The sequence below is a fragment of the Mangifera indica genome, chromosome 16, assembly GCF_011075055.1.
Source record: "Mangifera indica cultivar Alphonso chromosome 16, CATAS_Mindica_2.1, whole genome shotgun sequence".
NCBI classification, from domain to species: Eukaryota; Viridiplantae; Streptophyta; class Magnoliopsida; order Sapindales; family Anacardiaceae; genus Mangifera; species Mangifera indica.
In genome coordinates this window covers 10,224,370-10,244,494 of record NC_058152.1, presented here as the reverse complement: position 1 = coordinate 10,244,494, position 20,125 = coordinate 10,224,370, and the positions used below count along the sequence as shown (strand labels likewise).

Sequence of the window (20,125 nt, the reverse complement as noted above, 5' to 3'; positions counted from 1 at the left end):
TATTTTTAATTCAAAATTATTCAATCACATGATGACACGTATAATTGTGTATATATTTGTATACCCAAAATAGGTACACATAATTTTATTGTTTTTCTATTGCCTCATATATAGAATTCAATTTTGTGTGATAATATCCATCTATCAAATATTTTAATCCAAAAATAAGATTTGGAGTTTCGTTATTTCTTTCAAGTTGTGACATACATGTTCACCACAGGCTGAAGTCATAATTAAATAAAAAAGGATTATCATGTTTTATTGATACTACTTTAAATTTAAAGAAATATATATTTGTACAAGCATGTACATATTTTTAAATTATAAAAAGAAATTCTTATTTCCAACATCTTGTTAAAAAAATATATATGTTAATAATTATAATAAAAAATATTCAAACAAGATGACCAATCAAATAAAATAGGTCAAATTATTAAGAATTATAAAAATATATCATATATAAACTCGTGATTAGAATTATCAATTTATGATATGATCTGTTAATTTAATATGACATAATACGAAAAAAAAAAGTGGGTTTAGATTAACTATTTTTTACAGTAATTATAAACTTGTTGAGTTCAAGTTTTCATAATTTATACTCAAATTGTATATAGGTGTTATGTTTAAGTCATATCGTCTTAGAGTTAAAACTAGTCAAATTAAACATTTTTTCTCTAGGGTTTTCTTCTCTTTTTTGATCAACTCTATTCCAATTGACAACCAACTATTCTCATCCATCTTCCCACTCTGACCCTTCTCACCCATCTCTTTTTCTTGACCATCTCTCCCTACGCTGCTAATTTGTTGTCCAAAAGACGAATCATTCATTTGGTGGAGTAATAGACTTTATCTTCGTCTAGTAAATGACTTTCAAAGTAGTTGTTAGTTTGGCAAAGTAATCATTCATCTAGAAGACAAATTGTCCAGACGTAATCGAATTCATCTTTGTCTAGATAATGATGAATTGACTGAATGAAGATGATTTATCTTTTAGATGACGAATCAATGGCTCAAGGAAAGATGACCAAGAAGGAGAGATGGGTGGGAAATGTTGGTTGTTGACTGAAATGGAAGTAGTTAGAGAAAAGAAGAAAACCCTAAGGAAAAAATGTTAAATATTTAAAGTTTAGTTAAAGAAAAATTGTTAGTTTTTTAAAACTAAAATAAACAAATAAGATAATTTTTTTTATAAAATATTTTTAAATAAAAATTTTATTTTTAATTCTAACAAAAAATTTTAATAAAAATATAAATTTTTAAAACCTTACAGATAAAGTTTAAAAATACACCAAAATTTGGGTAAGAATAAGTCTTTTGGCCTACAATAAAGTAAGTTTTCAGGAGCCAAACTAGTTTGGGGCTATTTGGACATATTTATAGTGCTTATCAGCTGTCAATTTATTTATGGCTAGACTTGTTTCCACTAAGGTTAGTTGTAATCACAAATTCATATCTTTCAATTTAAAAAATTTAAAGTCTCATCGATAAACAAAATTTTATTAAAATTTTTAATTAAAATTAAAGTTAAAATTATATTTAACCAAAAATAAATTTAAAAAATTAAAGTTTTATTATGTTTCTCTTATTAAAAAATCCAATAATTTTTCTCTATTTAAGGTTTGAAAAGTAACAATTTTATCTATAAGATTTTGAAACTATTATTAAAGACAGTGAAACTTGTTGTCTCCGATTGCATTTGTCCTTCCACCTGAGTTATCTCTCATTGCTGATCAAACTCATATCTTTGATTAAGGGTATTATCTTGAATGAAGATGAGTTCTTCTTTGCAAAAAAAATTATTATCATCGATGGTATGAGAACAAATCAACAAGAGGAGATAAGTCGAGAAGAGAGTCAATATGATAGAAGATGATAAGTTTTATTATCTTTAATAACTGTTTCAAAACTTTAAAAGAAATTGTTACTTTTTAAACTTTTTATGGGGAAAAATTTTAGTATAGAAAAAGTTTTTACTTTTGTTTATAAATAAAATAAAATTATAATATGTGAAAATGGTAAATTTTATTTTATGTTTATCTCTACTGGTCAAATCAATCAGCTTTATTTGTTGCCACGTCACAAGTGCTTTATCTTTTTTTTTATTTTATATAATTTATAAGATAAGGTATTATTGCATGCTCTCACTGCCACATGGGCACACAACTGTCGGTGGACTTAATTTATTTATATTTATTTTTCTTCTAAATATTTTATTTATATATTATATTTTCTTAAAATAACAAAATTGTTATTAAATTTTATATGCAGGATTAGGGTATTTTTTATTTAATAAAATTATATCTCATTATTTAAAATATACAAAAAAAATTATTTATTCAATATATACTTTATACAAAATTTAAAATTAAAAATAAAATAATATTTAACTACCTAATAATATCAATAGATGTATATACTTTTTTCTTTTAAAAGTAAATATATGTAATATTATTTTTTATTTATAATTATAAAATTAATATAATTTAAAAAATAATTTTTGCTATTTCTTAATTTCAAAAATTATTTTTATATCAGAATTTATAATTCAAAATGTTATATCTTAATATTTTTAATAAGTAATGTTATGTATATATAATTTATATATAAAAATAATATATTATTTATATATATAAATTATATATAAAAATAAATACATATAATTTTATTAATTTTTAATATCTATTATCGTATTTATAAAATTTCTAAATTTATTTATGCTCCAAAATGCCACAGTGGCAGCCACTTTTATGATTTACAGATCAATGCTAATGATTATAACACAATAATTAAACAAACTTTAGCGACGTGGCGTTATCTGATTGGTGAAACACCACCCAGTATATGATAATTAACCGTGACACGTGTAAATTTTCTGGTGGGAAGCTTTCCTGACAAGCACTTTTTTTAAGTTACTTTTGTCTGTACTTCTCTTTGCACAACTTGAAGCCAAAGTTATAAAAATAAACAAAATCAACGCACGTGATTTTATTTCATTTTATAAATCTGGTAGCCGCCCAGCCTATGATCACTTTCTTTTTGTTTTGTTTTTTTCTCCCACTGTTACCTGTCTTGCAATAAAAAAAAATTCATTAAAAATATAAATTATAATTCTAAATTAGGGATTTTTACTGATAAGACAGTCTAAACCACAAAATGACGAATTTATTTTTATTAAAGTAATTAAATTGATCGAATGGCTATTTCCCACCCAAGGTTGGATAAGAAGAAATTCGGTGAAATTTGAAAAAAATCAGCTTTTTACCTATTTTATTATCTTGAATTATAAATTTTAATAGTTAAAAAATATTTATATTATTTTTTTAAATATCATAATAAAGATATATTATGAAGTGTTAATATAATTTTTTAAAATTTACTAAGAATAAATATATATTTTTCTTATCATGATTGGGTTTTTAATATTTATTTCATATATTTAGAAAATATAATGTAATATCAATAGTTTATAATATGGTATTTATATCTCTTATTTATTGTATATTTTGAGAGTATAACTATGAATTTTTAAAAGCATGGATGAAATATATTGAAATTTTAAAAAATTTAAAACCTCTTTTAAAATTTTACAAAAAACTTTAATATTTTTAAAAAATTTTAATTTATCTCAAACATTTGATTATATATCATTAACACTTCTATTTATATTTGTATTAATAATTTTTTCTTATTTTAAATTAAAATTAATATAAATTAAGATATAAAACTATTTAATAAAATTTTAAGAGTAAAATATTGTTAAATTTAAGTAGGTTTTTTCCTCTTTTTAATAATTTATTAGTAAAAAAAGTTAACAAAATTTATTAAAAAATTTAACAGTTGGGTAAAAACAGTTTTTTTCAAATTTAATGGATGGAGGTAATTCATGAAACCTTAGGTGGGAAACAAGAATGTGGCCTAATTAAATTACTTAGAGTTAAGGGTATCGGCATCCAGTAACACGCCAATGGAAACAATTAAAGCCAATCCATTGGATTGTTTTCAGTTTGATTGATTAAACTCAGTGATTATGATAATCAAACCGAAGAGTGAGGGCCTAACTAATTATAAAACATCATCATGGATCACGATGCTGTCCTTTACCCACAATACGCCACGTGTATCTCCATGTGACGTGGGCCCAAACTTCGCCCACCCGGTGGGACCAAACCCGCAGGCCCCACTCCTTTATTAATATGCTTGCAGGATTACAGCTAGCATTTGGTTGTAAAGGTAATCTGTGAACCACAAGTAGAATAAAATAAAAATAAAAACAAAAAATTTATCTATTTATTTTTTCGAAGAATTTCGGGCAGCTGTGTCGGGAACTCAGACAGACCAAACGACAGTTAACACGTGGAAATGGAAAGTCTTACACTGTTCTGTGGCGTACGGAATTTTCTTTAGATTTTTTTAATCCGTTAGTTGGGTTAACGGTGACGGTGACGGTGACGGTGACAGTGACGGGGAAGGGGAGCAAAACGCTACGCCTTTTAGGAGAGGCAAACGCCACCGACACTGAGTTACCGTTATGAAAGATTATGTAACGTTACTTGATTATTAAATAATAAAGGTTTTTTTGTTCCTTTTAAATCTTTTGACTATAGATGGTAATAAATAATGAAAATTACAATTGTCGGTGGCAGGAAATGGAGGACTCTGAATACCAAATATAATATATGAAACCCATTACCTTTATGAAAAAGTGATTTTATTTTAAAACAATATAAATTTAATTTTTTAAATAATATATCAAAATTAAATTTTTATTTATCTAATTCAATGATAGTAAGATTAATCATTAAATCTAAAATTTATTTTATCTAACAAGATTGATTTTAATCTAATGTAATAATTCGATTTGAATTAAATTCTTTGTTATAAAAAATAATATATATATTATATGAAAAAAAATATGGGAGATGATTTTATATTTTTTGATTAATTTTAAATACTATTGTATGAGTAGATAAAAGAAAAATAATAGTTTTATATGTCAATCTCAACTTAATTTCAATGATTTTTTTAACATTTAAATTGATTTTAAAATAGGGTTTATTCAAGTTCGACTTAGATCAAATTTAATTTTATTCTTGCTTTTATTATCAAAACATAGTTTGCCAAATTTGAAGGAGAAATTTGTTTATAATGTTGTAAAAATAAGAGGCAAAGAGATAATGGAATGGGAAATGTGAGCCACATAATATGTGTTGATGTGATCCTAGCTTAATTGGGGAAAATAGCTTGCATATTTCTTCTACCTAATTTTCATATTGTCAACAATCATGTGACTAATAGCTTCAATGATAGTGAAAGTGCAATTTTTTGGTTACTCTATTGGCGAAAGGACTTTAGCCAATGGGAACACGACGGAAATGTTACGTTGAACTAATTAATATACGATAATTATATATAACTAGTCCGATATGTACGTGTCAATGGAATTAAAGAGTTTACTTTATAAAAGTGACTTCTTTATAGGGTGTTTGATAGTTGGATAATTTTTAATAGGCAATGACATGAGTGTGTTGATGGTGAAATGCATTAGTTGGTTACCCTAGAAGGAAAAAGTCTTAATTAGAACAAATTACTTACAAAGTATTGCTCATGATTGGTCTAATGTGTGTATTTTAGTTAGACCGGAGAGTTTCTTCTTCAGAAGGTATTAATTATTTTATTCATCGATAATATTAGTGACTTTACAATCATGCTCAAATAGAAAAAAAGGAGAAAAAAAAGTGTAATATATAATATTTTTGAAATCGGACCAAACATCGATTTGATAAAAGAGAAATTTGATTTAAAAAATGGTTGGATAGATTAATTATTTAAAATAATATTTAAAAACAAAATTTTGAATTATTTTAATATATAAATAAATTTATTTTGATAATATTGTACAAGAGTGATTTTGGAGAGTCTTTATAAAGACTCCAACAATATAAAAAGGTTTTTTCGAGTATGCAAGATTCATTACGCCCATATTGATGGTTGTTTATAGTTTTCAACAACCATCAAATTCCCTATGCCTAAATAAATATTGATTACAAAAAAATATTAAACACGTCATTAGGGACGTAGCCCGAAAGCAAAAACTCAACTAAAGATTGTCAAACCATTAGTTAAACATTAATTAAATATAACAATTCTATTGTATCTGATCGACTCAAATGTGTATATATATAAACATATACATATAATTATCAGTATCTTATGATATACGATACATATTTTATAATATGATACGATATAAATACAAAATGATATATACTATACAGTGTATTGTAATTAATATGATACAGTAACATATCCTATGATACAATATATATTACTGATATAAATCGATACACTTTTTAAATAATACGATGATATAATATAGATGTATATGAAAAATTTTAAATTTTCAAAGACATTTGTAATATTTTTCAAAATAAAGACATGCAAATTATAATTTTTTTATTGTTTTATTAATATTTTATTATTTTATTATTTTAAAAGTTATATCATGTAATACGATATTCGATATACGATAAAAAAAATTAAATTTTTGATACACGATTTAACTACTATGTATATTAATATTAATGCATCACATTATAAATAACTGTTTAGAATACCCAAGGTTTGGGCTAAAAACATTTTCCAACCAACACCACTGAGGAGAGCCATCATGGCCGAATCAATCTTTTTTTTGGTTTGATAACCAATAGAATTCTATCTAATTTGGTCGGACAAATAAAGTCTAAGATACAATAACTAGATTTACAACCATAATTTCACTAATAAAATCAATGCAATTTGAGCCCATGCCTCTTCTTGTATAACCTTGTAACTTTACCATTTTTACTAACCTTTGAGATTGCCAAAACAATCTTTGGTCTTAATAAATTTTAATCATAGTGGGAAACTCATATTTGTACCAACAATGAAATGAGCAGGAAAATGGTTTGGCATTTGTGGGATCCATTTCGGTAGCAGGAGAAATATTCATCCAAAAATGTACAAGGGAAGAGTAAACAAAAGCATTTTCGAAGAGAAAGACTAGAAAGAGAAGAAAAGGATAGTTTTTTTGTTGTTAATCTCACTCCCAACACTTGATCATACCACATTCCATCTATACAATTAATATTCCCCAGCTTAATAACAAAACTATCATCTTCAATTTATAAGGTAGAGTGTCGAGATAGGCAAACGACCATTTAGCAAGGAGTCCATGAGATGAAACCAATTCCAAGAAGACGAGATTGGAGCACTTTGTTTTCAATACATAGCATTTCAGAGCTTTTTGATCTTGTGAAGACACTAGGTACTGGATATTGCGGATGAGAGTAGTCGTAGCCATAACATAAGGCGACTTTGTCCTTAATCAAGGTGTGATTGTAAATGTTGGATTTGTAACGCTCTATATGTGCAATCTGGACCTAGACTATGACAATCATAATTTTTTCTGCTTCTTCTCTATTTCAAAACATCTTCTCTCCCCATTCTCTGTTCTCAAATTATTTAGGGGTTTATGTATTTAATGGGTGATCATGCTTATTTTAACTCAAAATTTCTCAATCAGATGACATATCCTACCATTTATATGAAGTATTATTGAAAAAGAAAATATAGTATACTCCATTGTCTAAACAATAAGTGATGACAAATAATAAAATTGTCTACACCATGATAAAATCCTTCTAAAATGCATTTTTGAAGGATAATGCATTTAACTGATGATAATATTTACTTTATTTTAATTCAGAATTTCTCAATTATATGATATATCCTACAGATTATATAAAGTATTATTGAAACGTGGAATTTTTACCACTATACTACTGCCATTTCATTGGCTCATATCTTCAATGTTTAAACATTGAGCTTGTAACTTATAGTGTAATAGGAAGGCTTTATTTCTTTACCATTTATGTCAGAAAGTTCCCTTCTTCACTCACTTCTACTAGGTAACTCCAAACTAAGGGCTAACAAGATATTTCACATTCCTATACTACAATTCAAACAAGATTCTGCTAAATAACTGTTATTCATTGATAGCCTGACATTTAAGTTCTAATGAACTTAAGAATCTTTAAAAGAAAAAAAAAGCAGAGGCAGTTAATGGAAATCTATTGAACAATATAAATGTATATTAAAATTTGACATAAGGGGTATTGACTTCTTTCCTTGAATTATACTTTATAGAGCTGCAGAAACTCAGAAAGAGGGGGCATGGCTCTGGACTTCTTGATACCAAATTACAAGAATTAAAAGGGAAGAAAGATTTACCACTAAAGAATGAGCTTGGAATGTTGATACAACAGAAGCATCTACCAATAACCATATGTAAGTATGTATACCCATCTTCAGATCCACCAGTTACATGGATATCAGAGTTGGTAAGACAACAGTCTGTTTTGAAACACTGATGCACACCACAGAGATTAAGGCAACTCACGAGCAATCAAGAGTTAAATCAAAAAGCTGATATGAAATACAATATCAACTGGCTTAAAGCGCACAGCTATGAGATAGCTTGACAAAAGAAGTATAAAATGCAAGTATTGCTAAAACAATTATATGAAAAATTGTAACTAAATTATGTTAAAAAATAAATGAAAGAATCATGTATGAGCCCCTGTCAGAAGCCCAAACTAAGGCATCTGCAAGCTAACCTTGCAAATAAGACCTTAATATTCTTGTAAAAATGACAGAGAAATTCAGATAAGTATTCAGTAAGTCTTCAAGCAACTCTTTGAACATACCTGTCCAGGAGACATAAAGTAGAATCTAAGCAACTGGTCAATATGCAGTTGCCATCATTTGACATTGAGATATGATTGAGGGGTTGCCACAAGTTATCAGATAATTCTCAGTAAGTTTTACGCAAGAAAATGTAATTAGAAAAAGAATCTAACTGGAGTTAAGAAAGGGTTTTCACATGCATAGGAAAAACCCATTAGAATAAATGAACAAGTGGGTTCACAAATAAAATGAAATAATCATATATGAGCCTTCAAGCAACTCTATGAACATCTCTGTCCAGCGGATGTAAAGTAAAATCTAAGCAACTGGTCAATACGGCAGCAACGGAAGTGTCACATTTGAATAATTGAAACACAAGTATCACATATGATTGGTTGGAACTTCTGATGGCAATTTGAACCCAACTTTAGGGGCCTCGACCCTAACGGAGAGGGGATTTCCTGATAAAAACTGGGAAAGGGGCGGGGATGGGGATGAAAAAAATCCCCATAATAAGGGACGGGTCGGGGACGGGGATACATATGTCCCTGCCTCGCCCTGCCCCACCGACCCCACCCCGCCCCGCCCGACCGACCCCACCCTGCCCCGCCCCACCCCATCCCATCCCATCCCATCCCATCCCATAAATCTAATATATTAATATAATAATTTCTAAACTATTAAGTTCTAGAAATCTAATATATTAATATAATAATTTTTAAACTGTTAAGTTCTAGAAATTTTTGCATTATGATTTATTAAAACTATAACTTTAATTTTACTAATTTTTGAATTATCAATTATCAGTTTTTACTAATTTCTGAACCATTAATCTAATATATTAAAAAAACCCTAGAATCTCATTATCATAAAATGTAAATGCACTAAATTAATTTTATTTCAACTTCAAAACTTAGTCAATTCACCAGGTTTTACATACAAAAAAAACAAATTACAAACTTAATAAAATCAATTGAAGTGAATGAAAAATGTTAAATTTAATGTTATTATAAAATTACCCTAAATCACATACATGAAGAGTTACTAATGAAGAGATTGATTATTGCATATTGTTAGATTTTATGAAAACTTTGTATTTGAACTAAAATAACAATGAATATTTTGTAGCTCTTATAGCAAGTGATATTTTGGGAGAATATGATTAATTTTATTTATTGAAATACATAAAGTGATAGAGGCCTAATTACCAAAGTTTATTTCCGCAGGTCCAAGAAGAGAATAGAGGAAGCAGACCCAGATTCAGAAGAAAGGATGAAACTCTCAGCTAAAGAATCAAGGATTAACATGATGGAGGGCAATCTGGGAATTACAGAAGCTGATCTGGAACAAAATAAGTCTGGCCATTCAGTTGAGACCACTTGGCAACCTATGAGTGGGCAGAAGGCAGAATTCGGTTAAGAAAAACTCATGCTTTTATAGGACAGCAGAAAAAGGAGAAGGCAGCTTGGTTTTTATGAGAATGATATACTGAAGTTTGTTTAAGAAGAAGGAGGGGTCTAGCTCTCAAATTCCAGAATTAGCAGTGTCTATTTACTTTGTTCAAGTTCATTTCCTTTTAGTTTTATTGCTCTGTCTCATTGCTCTGAGTTTAGTTGTGAAGCATTTGGTGTAAACATTTGCCTTTAATGAATGAATGAATGGGATGGATTGCAATTTCTATTGACTGGATTGAATCTATTTTATTTGATTGAGTACAAATTATACAGAATGAATGCTGCCTGCTGAGGCCATGAATATTGCAGGTTCCATTTCTTCCATTTATTTTGCTAAGAGGAATTGAAACTGGAGCAGGAGAAACCTTGGCTTGAACAGGGGCGCAACAAACTTGGTATCAGAGCCGTTGGTGCTGGGTTATGGTAAAAACCAGAATGGAAGGGAGAGTGAAAGATTTAGAAGAAAACCTTAAGAACCTAATGGAGAAAGTAGCCATCACGTATGACAAATTCATGAAAGCTGAACAACACATAGCTTCCCGATTCGATAAACTGGACGAAAACTTACATGAGATAAGACAGTTATTGCTTAAAGATATGAAGGGTAAGGAGAGTGAAACAGTGACAATATCACCCACCGTCATCCAAGAACCATCGCCGTATTCCCCGGAGAGGATACCAAATGGAGGGAACCTGGGGTTTCAACAGCCGATACCCCCACCACAACAACCTCCATACCATCACAACAACGGTGTAGTGTTTGGAGAATCGTCCAGAAATTAGCGACCACCATGTTATGCTGTTACCGAGACGACGAATCGTCGTGACCAGTATCACCGTAAATTGGAAATACCTCTGTTCAGTGGAGTGGACTCATGGGGGTGGGCAGCCAAGGTCGAGTGCTATTTCAAAATGAACGACATGGACAAACGAGAACATTTGGCGGCAGTGATATTTTGCTTGGAAGGAGAGGCGTTGAGTTGGTTTCAGTTTAGGGAGCTTTGGCGGCCATTCCGGGAGTGGAGAGAGTTGAAGGAGGAGCTACTCCTTCGGTTTGGTTCGTCCCAACACCGGACGCCGCATGAACAAATCATATTACACAGGCAAACGGGAACGGTGGCTGAGTATAGGGCTCGTTTCAAGCAACTGGTGGCAATGCTTCTATCGGCACCAGCAGAGTGGGTGCTAAGAGCTTTCACCGCCTGTCTGAAACACCGAATACAGGCCGAGCTACGTCTCCAGGCACCGGTGGACCTTTTCATCTTGATGCAGCTGGCGGCAGATATAGAAGAACGAGATTGGGTTGTGCACAGGTCGAAATGGAACTCGGATCCAACTGGGGCAGCCCAAGCCCTTGTAAGAGGCGGAAGCCCATATCCAAATACACACCCCAATCACTCTGTATCCACCCCCAACACCCAACCTAACCCAACCCAAGCCCATTATACAGCCAAACGCAACATTCCCTCACCAGCCCAACTACTAACCACACCAACCTAAACTCTTTTCCCACCGCATCACCTTTGAGCCTTACCAGCCCACAATATCATTCATCCACCCAAACTGCTCCAACACAACCCATCCATTCCAACTCAACCCATAAGCCCGCCCATCAGCCTGACCCATACCCATTCCAGCGACCCGACTCCGACCATAATTTCCCACCCTCACGCTCGTCTTTTTCGCATTCACACTCCTCTAATATTTCAGCCCTAAATTCCTCTCCGGTGACAGTGTTTCCTTCCAGCGCTCCACCACTTCCTCCACTGGTTGATGAACGCTGCCACTCGACCACTCCAAATCCGCCACCGCTTTCTTCTTCTACTAAGCTCCACTCCTTCAACCGACGCCCTAACCTAGCTTCCAGACCAGAGTACCCCTAACTCTCTCAATCTGAAATCCAGACCCGCATAGCTCAAGGCTTGTGCTTCAAGTGTGCAGGCAAATTCGAACCCAACCATCAGTGCCCCTTCAAACAACTCCGTTTGATGCTCTACGATGAAGATGAACAGGACACAACGAAAATTCCGAAAGAAGACAACCAACTCAAGCTCAGACACGGTGAGAAAATGGAGCTTTCCTGTCACTCTGTTGCTGGTATCAGTACCCCCAAAACACTGAAGTTTTTGGGCAAGATTCACAATTCCTTTGTCGTCATTCTGGTGGACTCTGGTGCCTCCCACAACTTCATTTCTCAACAATTGGTCAACCAATTACAGTTTCCATGCTCACTAGCAACCTTCCAGGTGGTCATCGAAAATGGCAGTACGGTCTCCGACGGAGAGAAGTGTCCAAGGGTTGAGCTACTGTTACCAGAGATGCAATTTATTCATGAATACTTTTTCTTTCCATTGGGCAACGTTGATGTCATTCTTGGCGTGGATTGACTGACAACCTTGGGCGTTATTAAAAATAATTGGTAGAACCTCACTATGATTTTTCACTGGAAAGGGCGGAAAATTACACTTCAAGGGGATCCTTCATTAGTCACCCAAGAAACTTCTCATAAGGCAGTTTCGAAATCTCTTAAAATGGGTACCCATTGCTATTGGATTCAGTTGGCTGCCTCATAAACTATTTCAGAAGAGTCTCTAGAAGCAGTTCAGCGAATTTTGGTAAATTTTCAGCATTTATTTGAGAAGCCCATCGGGTTATCGCCACGCCGGACACATGATCATGCCATTCGTTTGTTTGATGGAGTCGCACCGTCGAATGTTAGGCCGTATCGCTATCCTCACCACCAGAAGAATGAAATTGACCGCCAAATCAGGGAAATGCTTCACGCTGGAATTATCCAACCAAGCCACAGCCCGTTTTCCAGTCCTGTTCTTCTGGTCCAAAAGAAAGACGGTGGATGACGTTTCTGCGTTGACTATCGCACCCTCAACAAAATTACAGTTTCAGATAAGTTTCCTATCCTTGTTATTGATGAGTTGTTGGATGAGTTATCTGGTGCTACCATCTTTACTAAACTTGACCTGAAATCTGGATACCACCAAATCAGAATTATTGATTCGGATGTTGAGAAAACAGCCTTTCGGACTCATAACGGCCATTATCAATTTCTAGTAATGCCCTTTGGGCTGTCCAATGCCCCTGCCACATTTCAGGCCCTAATGAATGAAGTCTTTAGGGCCCATTTACGGCAGTTCATCCTTGTTTTCTTTGATGATATTTTAATTTACAGTAGAAATTTAACTGCTCACTTGGATCATTTGAGTTTAGCCCTCCAGTTGCTTTCAGATTATCAGTTTCTTTTAAACCAGAAAAAATGTTCTTTTGGGGTCTCTCGCTTGGAATATTTGGGTCACATTATTTCAGCTGACGGAGTGGCTGTCGATCCCCAAAAAATTCATTGTATGCTTGATTGACCGCAACCACGAGACATTAGTCAGCTACGGGGATTCTTGGGCCTTACAGGGTATTATCGCCGCTTCGTGCGCCATTATGGACAAATTGCAGCTCCATTGACACAACTTTTGAAAAAGAATTCTTTCCATTGGGGTGATAAATCCACTGCTGCATTTGAGAGACTGAAAACTGCAATGACTACTGTTCCAGTCCTTGCCATGCCAGATTTTAATCAGTTTTTTCTGGTCGAGATGGACGCTTCTTCCACAGGCATTGGAGCTGTCCTTATGCAGAAGGGCAGACCCATTTCCTTTATGAGTCAGGCCCTCTCCCCTAGAAATCAAGTGAAGTCCGTCTATGAACGAGAGTTGATGGCAATTGTGATGGCCTTGCAAAAGTGGCGTCATTATTTGTTGGGACGGCATTTTATTGTTTGAACTGATCAGAAAAGTTTGAAGCACTTGATGGAACAAACTATTATTAATGGAGATCAACAACGCTGGGTAATGAAACTTTTGGGCTTTGACTTTGAGATTTAATACAGACCTGGCCTGGAGAATAAGGTGGCTGATGCTCTATCCAGACTTCCTGCAGCATCTCTTACTCTAGCTTCTATCTCAGCCGGCCACTGGATGGAGGGTGCAGTGCTTGATCAGAAAGTCCGCTCTAACGACCAATATAAACGAATCATCCAAGATTTACTGAAAGACCCTTCCAGCCACACCAAATTCTTCTTGAGAAATGAGACTCTCTTTTATAAAAATAGGTTAGTGTTGCTTTCATCTTCTACCTTTCTTCCAGCCTTGCTTCGTGAATTTCATTCTTCACCTTTCGGCGGCCATTCAGGGTTTTTCCGTACTTACAAGAAAATAGCAGCAGTTTTTTATTGGATTGGGATGAAAAAATGTATTAGAGACTTTGTAGCCCACTATGAAACTTGCCAAAGGAATAAGTATCAAGCCATGAGCCCTGCAGGCCTCTTACAACCTCTTCCAATCCCTGATAAAGTTTGGGAGGACATATCTATGGACTTCATTGGGGGTCTTCCAAGAACAAAAAAGGGTGATACCATTTTGGTGGTAGTGGACCGATTGACCAAATATAGCCATTTCCTAGTGCTTTCCCACCCTTATATGGCCAAAGAGGTGGCTGCCTTATTTGGTAAAGAGATAGTTAGGCTTCATGGTTACCCTCGTTCGATCGTGTCGGATCGCGATCACCTATTTATGAGTCAATTCTGGGGGGAGCTCTTTCGTTCCGTGGGTACTAACCTCAAGTTTAGCAGTGCATATCATCCACAATTTGACGGTCAAACTGAAATTGTCAACCGTGGCCTTGAAACATATCTTCGATACTTTTGTTCTCAACAACCAAAGGATTGGGCTAAATGGATCACTTGGGCGGAGTATTGGTATAATACCACCTTCCATAGTTCTCTTGGAATGACTCCTTTTAAGGCTTTATATGGGAGAGACCCCCCGACGCTCTTTCGGTGGGGTTCCGAAGCCTCCAAAATTGATGAGGTTGGCGCTTTTCTATAGCAAAGAGATGCCATTCTGCTTGAGTTGAAACAGCAGCTCCATAAAGCCCAAGATAGGATGAAACGTCAAGCCGATTTGAAACGTCGTGAGCTCCACTTTGAAGTTGGTGAGCAAGTATTCCTTAAAATTCAGCCTTATCGTTTCAAGACTCTTGCTAAGAAGCTCAATGAAAAATTGAGCCTTCGTTTTTATGGTCCTTATGTCATCATTGAAAAGATTGGTTCGGTTGCCTACCGTCTTGCTTTACCTTCCACGAGTAAAATCCATCCGGTTTTCCATGTGTCACAGTTAAAAAGGGTCCTAGGGGTTGCTATACAGCCACAACCTCTGTCTGGCTGCCTTTCGGGGGACTTGGAATTGCAATTACAGTCGGAAGCTTTATTGGATACTCGTTATTCAAAAACTGGTCACCTACAAGTCCTCATCAAATGGCACTCTATTTCGGACTGTGAGAACTCTTGGGAGGATTACATCGCCCTACGGGATCGCTTTCTCGAATTTCACCTTAAGGACAAGGTGCGTCTCCGTAGGGGGGGTATTGATAGAGGCCTAATTACCAAAGTTTATTTCCGCAGGCCCAAAAAGAGAATAGAGGAAACAGACCCAGATTCAGAAGAAAGGATGAAACTCTCAACTGAAGAATCAAGGATTAACATGATGGAGGGTAATCTGGGAATTACAGAAGCTGATCTGGAACAGAATGAGCCTGGCCATTCAGTTGAGACCACTTGGCAGCCTATGAGTGGGCAGAAGGCAGAATTCGGTTAAGGAAAACTCATGCTTTTATAGGGCAGCAGAAAAAGGAGAAGGCAGCTTGGTTTTTATAAGAATGATGTACTGAAGTTTGTTTAAGAAGAAAGAGGGGTCTGGCTCTCAAATTCCAGAATTAGCAGTGTCTATTTACTTTGTTCAAGTTCATTTCCTTTTAGTTTTATTGCTCTGTCTCATTGCTCTGAGTTTAGTTGTGAAGCATTTGGTGTAAACATTTGCCTTGATGAATGAATGAATGGGATGGATTGCAATTTCTATTGACTGGATTGAATCTATTTTATTTGATTGAGTACAAATTATACAGAATGAATGCTGCCAGCTGAGGCCATGAATATTGCAGGTTCCATTTCTTCCATTTATTTTGCCAAGAGGAATTGAAACTGGAGCAGGAGAAACCTTGGCCTGAACAGGTATGCAACATAAAGGAATTAAAATTTATATTTGCGGGTATGGGGAGGGGATTTTTCCCCGCGGGGACGGGTCGGGGATAGGGAGGAGATTTTTCTCCACGAGGACGAGATAGAGATGGGGAGGAGACGGGGTTTCTTTGTTATCCCCATAACGGGGACGGGGACAGGATGGGACGGGACGGATACGGGAATTGATATCCCGTCCCCGCCCCTCCCCTCCCCATTGTCATCCCTAGTTGGAAGTCTCACGTTGTAGATGAAAATCTATTGAAAAAAAAAATATGGTATACTCCATAGTCTAAACAATAATTGATAATAAAATTGTCTACTCCATATAAAATCCTTCTAAAATGCATTTTGGTTTTTGATACAATAATTAAATGGTATAATTGTTAATTAATGATGAATTTGTATCAAATGAAAAAGGGAAATGCCAGATTCGAACCAGTGACCTAAGGATGGCTAAAGGTTCCAGCCCACTACAATCCTCCGCTCTACCAACTGAGCTAAGGTCGGAACACACAAATGTGGCTGCTGGGATTCAAGCCCAGGTCTCCACAGCCACAATGTGGAATTCTTACCTCTAAACTATAGGCACTTTGATGCCTCATTGCTTCAATGTTTAATTATTGTACATGTAACCTGTAGTGTAATTGGAACGGCTTTATATTTTTACCATTTATTTGAGAAACCTATAAAGTTCCCTTTTTCACTGAATTCTACTAGGAAACTCCAAATTTAGGTTTAACAAGATATCAGACAGAAGTTCACAAAAGATTCCGCCTAAGAAGTGTTATTCATTAATAGCCTGACACTTAAATTCTAATGAACTTAGAATCTTGAGAAAAGAATGCACAGGCAATGTCTGGAAATCTCTTAAACCATAAAAATGTATTTTATAATTTGACATAAGGGGTATCCGACTTCTTTCCTTAAATTATGCATTACAGACCTAGCAGAAACTCAGACTGAGGGGGCATGGCTCCAGACTTATTGATACCAAATTACAAGAATTAAAAGGGAAGAAAGATTTACCACTAAAGAATGAGCTTGGAATATTGATACGACAGAAGCATCTACCAGATCCCAGAAGAATATATACCCATCTTCAGATCCACCAGTTACATGAGCATCAGAGTTGGTAAGACAATAATTTGTTTGAAAGACTGATGCAAACAACACCAGAGATTAAGTCAACTCATGAGCGAGTAGGAGTAAAATCAAAAAGCTGTTATGAAATTTAATATCAACTGGATTAAGGCACACAGCTATGAGATAGCTTGACAATTAAAACAACTATAAAAATACAAGTACTGCTAACACAATTATCTGAAAATTGCACCTAAACTATGTTAAAAATTAAATGAAAGAATCATGTATGAGCCCAAGTGAGAAGCCAAAACTAAGACATCTGCATGCTAACCTTGCAAATATGGCTTTTATATTCTTGTAAAAATGACAGGCAATTCCAGATAAGTATTCAGAAAGTCCTTAAGCAACTGAACGAACATACCTGTACAGGAGACATAAGGTAGAATCTAAGCATCTGGCCTATATGCAGTTACCATCATTTGTCATTGAGATACAGGTGACAGGTTGCCCCAAGTTATCAGGTAATTCTCTATATGTTATGCAAGATAATATAATTAGAAAAAGAATCTAACTGGAATGAAGAAAGGGTTTTCATATGCATAGGAAAAACCCATTCAAGTAAATGAACAAGTGGGGGTTAACAAATTAAATGAAAGAATTATATATGAGCCCTTATGCAACTCTATGAACATATCTGTCCAAGGGACGTAAAGTGAAATCTAAGCAACAGGCCAATATGATAGTGACAGAAGTGTCACGTTTGAAGTGTAATGTGCATACATGAAAAACTATTGAAAAAGAAAATATAGTATACTCATTGTCTAAACAACAATTGATAAAAAATTGTCTAGTCAATATAAAATCCATCTAAAATGCATTTAATTGATAGGATGACTAAAAGGTATAATTATAAATTAATGATGAATTTGTATCATATAGAATTAGGGATAAAGGATCCGACCCGCCAGATTTGAACCAGCGACCTTAGGATGGCTAAAGGGTTGAGCCCACTAGTCCTCCGCTCTACCAACTGAGCTAAGGTCGGAACACACAAGTGTTGCTGCTGGGATCAGAGCCCAGGTCTCCAGGGCCACAATGTGGAATTCTTACCACTAAACTACAACCACATTGTTGTCTAATTTCTACAGTGTTTAATTATTGTGCATGTAACTTATAGTGTGATTGGAAGGGCTTTATTTCTCCACCATTTTTGTTAGAAACCTTTAAAGTTCGCTCCTTCACTGATTTCTACTAGGTAATTCCAAACTAAGGTTTAACAAGATATCAGACTGAAGTTCAGTAGAATCTAAGCAACTGACCAATACTCAGTTGTCATCATTTGACATTGAGATACAATTGACATGTTGCCCCAAGTTATCAGAAAATTCCCTATATGTTTAAAGAAAGAAAATATTATAAAAAAAAGCATCTAACTGTTATTAAGAAAGGGTTTTCACATGCATTGAAAAAAAGCCATTAAAATAAATGAACAAGTGAGTTCACAAATTCTTCTATAAAATTCAACATACCTACCAATACGGCTGTCAAATGTGTGCAGAGTTCCATCAACACTTCCAACAATAACTTCAGTTTTTGTCATACAAACAGACATTACCCTGTGCAATAATCTGCAAATCAAATAAATTCTATAACAATAAGTCGGTGTACATATCATTTAAACTAAAAATTGCATCCATTTGGAAATTTCTGCAACCTGAATAGGCCCAGTGCTATGTGGTCTGCTATCACATGCCCGCAATGAACGATCATAGCCTGCTGATACAACGACAGATGCATACTCATTAAATTTAACTGCATTCATTTGCAAGAGAAAGAAAATAATCAGTGCAATACAATCTCTGTGTTTGAAAGTGCTTTCGGCGCTTGCTCATAAAACAAATTCTCATAAAAAATATGAATATTAAATACTTAAAACAAACCTCGGTATCATGGCCACGGAACTTTCGAATAACAAGACCAGTTGACAGATTCCAGTAAAACAGTTGCCGGAACTTTCCATAGGCGGATGGTACGGTCTTCGCCGCAGCTCAAACAATAATTGCCATCTCTATTGAACCGAGCTGCTAAAACAATAATTGCCGCAGTTTTAAGAGTACAATCGTGTTCAAATTCGGAAGAAGCAAAGTCCTAGTGGAAACGAAGGTCAAAATTTGAACTGGAGGATAAAGAATTTCGAGCAGATACGAAATTACAGTAAATGCTGACGGGTCGGGTTGAATTGTTGAAGCATCTAAAGGGTGAGACTGGTTCATTGTCACATATAAATAATTTTAAATATATATATATATAATTTTATTAATGTAGAATTACGACTTTTCAATACTTAATTTGTAGGCAAATAATGAGATATTAATTAAAATAGGCACGAAAGGTTTTCTCTAAACTTTTTTAGGCAAACTTTGAGTGATTTTATTTTTCTAAATAAATTTAATTTTGTTTTCAATAATACCCCTCTCTGTTAATTACATCAGTTTTGATAGAGTTTTTTTTGACAACTTTTCCTTTCGAAGTATGCTCAACGTTTGGTAAATTATGATCTGAAGCTTCAAAAATTTATTTGGAAATAGATCAATTTTTAGTGTAATACAGATCAGAACGAAAAGATAAACATAAATACGAAGAATGAGTGCGAGTGCACGAAAAATACGTGTGTGGTCCGAAAATATATATATATATATATATATATATATATATATATATATATATATATATATATATATATATAATATTGCGTACCCATACACGCTTAGTGTACACT

At 34.0% G+C, this 20,125-nt stretch overlaps 1 long non-coding RNA gene across 5 annotated transcripts; it reads right to left on the bottom strand.

The window, feature by feature from the left end:
- Window positions 1-8,074: 8,074 nt before the first annotated feature.
- Window positions 8,075-19,615, bottom strand: LOC123199700. Of its 5 annotated transcripts, XR_006498403.1 has the most exons (6): window positions 19,287-19,615; window positions 19,061-19,158; window positions 18,876-18,974; window positions 17,768-17,875; window positions 17,290-17,420; window positions 8,075-8,407 (listed from the first exon to the last, which is right to left on the bottom strand). It is a non-coding gene; the product is annotated as an uncharacterized LOC123199700 (long non-coding RNA). The 5 variants fall into 5 exon arrangements; XR_006498404.1 differs by lacking the exon at window positions 8,075-8,407 and having other exon boundaries at window positions 10,412-17,420; window positions 17,678-17,875; XR_006498401.1 differs by lacking the exon at window positions 8,075-8,407 and having other exon boundaries at window positions 10,412-17,420.
- Between the last annotated feature and the right edge of the window lie 510 nt (window positions 19,616-20,125).